A 4,561-nucleotide genomic window follows, 5' to 3' on the forward strand; every position below is an offset into this window, starting at 1 on the left:
AAACTCGAATTTCGTTATACAACAATCATGAAGGGCGGTTCGCTACCTCTTGTACTTTGATCGATACACATGTAACTAGAGAAGTTTCTTGAAAAATGTGAAAATTTTCGACGTCTTTTGCACGACAACATTGCTACGGGCCTTTACTAGAGTTTCCTCTGGTTTCGCTCTGCTCAGGCATAGTTCACCATCTTTTGGGTCCCGACAGACATGCTCACACTTGAACCTTTCTCTAAAGATCAAGGTCGATCGGTGGTGCAACATACGAGGGGATCCCACAGTCAGCTTCCTTGCACTTTACAGGTTTACTCGCCTGTTAACTCAGACACATGTCAAACTTCTTGGTTTGTGTTTCAAGACGGGTCGAATAGAAAGGCCACAGGCTGATGCTAGGAGAGCGCAGATGTCGAAGCCCGTCAGAAGGCGCTCGCTGCCAGGCACGATCAGGATGATGACGTCTCCACAGGCATAACAAAGGCCTGAGCGTAGGCTGCCTTCTCAATCCGCATCGGTTCATTCCTCAAGTCGATTGGCGGACCGACTCGTTACAGTTCTATATTTGACTAGGGCACATTGTTCGACAATTTCAAGCACTATTTGACTCTCTTTTCAAAGTCCTTTTCATCTTTCCCTCGCGATACTTGTTTTCCATCGGTCTATTGCCCATATTTAGCTTTAGATAGAATTTACCACCCGATTGAGCGGCATTCCCAAACAACCCGACTCGTTGACAGCACGTCGTGGTATAACAAGGTCTGAGTGTAATGGGGCTCTTACCGTCTTTGGAGCCCCTTTCCAAGGACTTAAACCCGGTCTTTCGTTGAGGATGCTTCTACAGAATACAATTCGAACGTTGACGACGCCCGATTATGAAGCTGGGCTTTTCCCGATTCGCTTGTCGTTACTAGAAGAATCCTTATATGTTTCTTTTCCTCCGCTTATTGATATACTTAAACTTAGCGGGTAGTCTTGCCTGACCTGGGGTCGCATCAAGAGTGTCGTCCTTTTAGGGGGCGACATTCGGAGGGTTGCACAAGAGTTTGTGGAGGTGAAGTTGAGGTCGAGACGTGTCCCGAGGTTGGATCAACCAAAGTAATGTTACAACGACGAGCGTCGAGGACTCGAATTTAAGCCATCCGCACGAAGGTGCACATGGGAGGTCAGTGTGTGCCCCCTGCCTACACAATGATTCCGCATGGGGAGAGCTGTGTGGTGGGGACAACGACGCGTTACGATCAGGCAGACGTGTCCTCAGCCAGAAAGTTGCGGGTGCAACTTGCATTCAAAGATTCGATGGTTTATGGGATCATGCAATTCACACTAAGTATCACATTTCGCTACATTCTTCATCAAAGCGAGAGCCAAGATATCCATTGCTGTGAGTTATACGACTAGAATTCTCTGCCCCTCGCACGCTGAGGTCGGGGTAGGGGCAGGCGAGTTAATTTCAAGTTCCTTGGCGCGACCTGTACTAGGGTTTTGTTTAGATGCATCAGAAGGGGAGGAGGTGGGCAAATAGCATGCTTCCCTCGACTGTGATGCTGAAGTCTATTTTTAAATGTGTTCGTGAGTCGTTTGATGTTGAAGCATTGACAATGATCCTTTCGCAGGTTCACCTATGGAAACCTTGTTATGACTTCTCCTTTCTCTAAATGATAAGGTTCACTGGACTTCTTGTGACCTTGCGGGTACCGAATCACCCCGTCACCATAATCTGAACACTTAATCAAACCATTCAATCGGTAGGAGTGACGGGTGGTGTGTATAAAGTGTTGGGTTTTATATCCTAAAACTCGTAGATAGTAATATAATCAATTGATTGTTATTAATAAAGTGTTATTATTATAATTTCAATGTGTTATTGATTTTATTATTAGTTTTGTCTTAATAACCTAAATCCAATAAACTAACTTCCTAAGCTGTTTGATGAGTCTTGAACAGTATGTAAATTCATATAAGGATCAATGTTCGAGACCAGCTTAAAGGATCTATAGTATAAGGACAAGGCTAGGATAAGACATATAAGGATTTAAGGTTATAAGGAAATTCCACAAGTAAAGTTCTGTCTAAGGTTGGGGAGACTTAAGTTGACGGTTTACGGAATGCCTCCTACCTGGAAACTAACCCAGATCAGGTGTTGAATTAACCTTATTCCTATTAGCATAAGATGTCACTAGGTAAATTAAATGGTTTTATACACCTAGAAACTTTAGAGTAAAGTTTTATTACAAGAGTTGTAATAAGAATAGATTTAGTTAGATTCATTTAGCCAGAATTTAGCTAAGTACAACCAAACTCTAAATTAATATAATATTTTAGTGGGAGAAAAATGGTATATATAATACATCAATTTTTAGCTCTCACATCCCTAAGAGTTCACACGTGAGATCCATACTTGGCTTCATGTCGCCCTGGACGCAGCCTCCCTTCAGAAAGTATTTGTATGCATCAATAACAAGGTGAATATGGGAAATGTTCATAGTAAGTGGGAGAAGAATGCGTGTCAACGTATCCTACGGTCTCCTCCATTAGGTTGCACCATGAGATTTCTATGATCTACCTGTGTGACATCCTGAAGCGACCATCCCTTCAAAAGGTCTGATAATTTCAATCGAAACATCGCAAGCTCTAGAAATTAATAGAGTTCCTTAGGTTAATCTTCAACTGTTGTCTTTCCTAACGGTAGCCTGTTGAAGCTACCTATGGGATTTGAAAATGGTAGAGTCACACTTACGGGAGGAATTAAGTTAGTTAATGAATCCTTGACCGAACAACGGTAGCTAAGAACTATAGGAATAAGAGTTATTCTGGTATTAGTAATTAACTGAGATTGTCTCAATTTAGGAGAGGAGTATTTGATCATCCTTCAATGGCTGTTGCTCTAAACTTTTGAAGTATCATTGCAAAAACTAAATAATTTATTTCATTAGGGTTGTTTGATTGTTTATTTTTGATGAATTGATTAAATTATTTTATGTAATGGGTTAAGACAAAGATAACTAATACGACCAATTGTTTGTTATTTCAGCATGTCTTACTCAATTATCGGACTACTGAAAAAAGAACTATTAACTGGTGAAAATTATGATCTACGTTTTGTCTTAATGGAGGAATGTATTTCTTTCCCTTCTCTAAATGCATCACAGAGTGTCAGAGATGCATATGACCGCTAGACAAAGGCAAATGACAAGGCCTGCATCTACATCTTGGCTAGTATGTCTGACATACTAAACAAGAAACATAAGATCATGGTCAGTGCATGTCAGATCATGGACTCCCTTAGAGAGATATTTTGACAATCGTCCATTCAAATTAAATAAGAGGCTATTAAATACGTTTATAATACATGTATGAAAGAGGGCCAATCTATTAGAGAACATGTTCTCGACATGATAGTCCACTTCAACGTAACAAAAATGAATGGAGTGGTCTTTGATGAAAAGAGTCAAGTGTTCTTTATCTTGAAATCTTTTCTGAAGAGCCTTCTTCAATTTTGCTGTAATACGGAAATGAACAAGATAGAGTACAAAATGACTATCCTTCTAAACAAGTTGCAAACTTTTCAGTCTCTTAAGGGATAGATAGAAGGAGAGGCAAATGTTGCCCATTTCAGAAGGTTTAGGTGGAAAGGAGAAGGGCCTTACTGCTGAGGGCAAAGGGAAGACTAAGGTAGCCATCAAGGGGAAATGTTTCCACTGCAATGTGGATAAACATTGGAAAAGAAACTGCACCAAGTACCTTGCTAAAAGAAAAAAAAGAAAGGTAAATATAATTTACTTGTCTTAAAAACATGTTATTAAAAAATGACTAAAATGCCTGATTACTTGATTCAGGAGCCACTAACCATGTTTTTTCTTCTTTACAGGAAACTAGTTCCTTCAAAGCTTGAAGAGGGTGAGATGATGTTCAAGGTTGGAGCAAGAGTTGTCATTTCAGCTCATGCAGCGGGAGATGTCAAGTTGTTTTTTAGAAATAGATTCTTGGTTTTAGAAAACTTATACATAGTTCCTAAAATAAAAAGGAACTTAATTTCTATTTCTTCACTTGTTGAACAATTGTACTCAGTTACTTTTTCTTTGAATAAAGCATTCATTTCGAAGAATGATGTACATATTTGTTTGACTAAGCTTGAAAACAACTTGTACATATTAAGACCTAATAAAACAAAAGTAGTTTTAAATCATGAGATGTTTAAAACTGCTAACACTTAAAATAAAAGACAGAATTTCTCCGAATAACAATACCAATCTTTGGCATTAAGATTAGGTCACATTAATCTCGATCAGATCAGAAGATTGAAGAATGGACTTCATTACCACCATATGAATCTTGTCTTGAAGGAAAGATGACTAAAAGACCTTTTACTGGAAAAGGTTATAGAGCCAAAGAGCCCCTAAAACTTATACATTCAGACCTCTATGGTCGGATGAATGTAAAAGCTGAGGAGGTTTTGAATACTTCATCTCTTTTATAGATGATTATTCAACTTATGGTTATTTATACTTAATAGAGCATAAGTCTGAAGCTCTTGAAAAGTTTAAAGAGTATAAGGCTGAAGTTG

General features: G+C 39.0%; 1 non-coding gene across 1 annotated transcript; it reads right to left on the reverse strand.

Moving 5' to 3' along the window:
- Positions 1-1,229: 1,229 nt before the first annotated feature.
- On the reverse strand, positions 1,230-1,385 carry LOC127144310 (5.8S ribosomal RNA). Its single transcript, XR_007815960.1, has one exon. It is a non-coding gene; the product is annotated as a 5.8S ribosomal RNA (ribosomal RNA).
- Positions 1,386-4,561: the final 3,176 nt, after the last annotated feature.

Source organism: Cucumis melo, chromosome 1 (genome assembly GCF_025177605.1).
Source record: "Cucumis melo cultivar AY chromosome 1, USDA_Cmelo_AY_1.0, whole genome shotgun sequence".
Lineage (NCBI taxonomy): Eukaryota > Viridiplantae > Streptophyta > Magnoliopsida > Cucurbitales > Cucurbitaceae > Cucumis > Cucumis melo.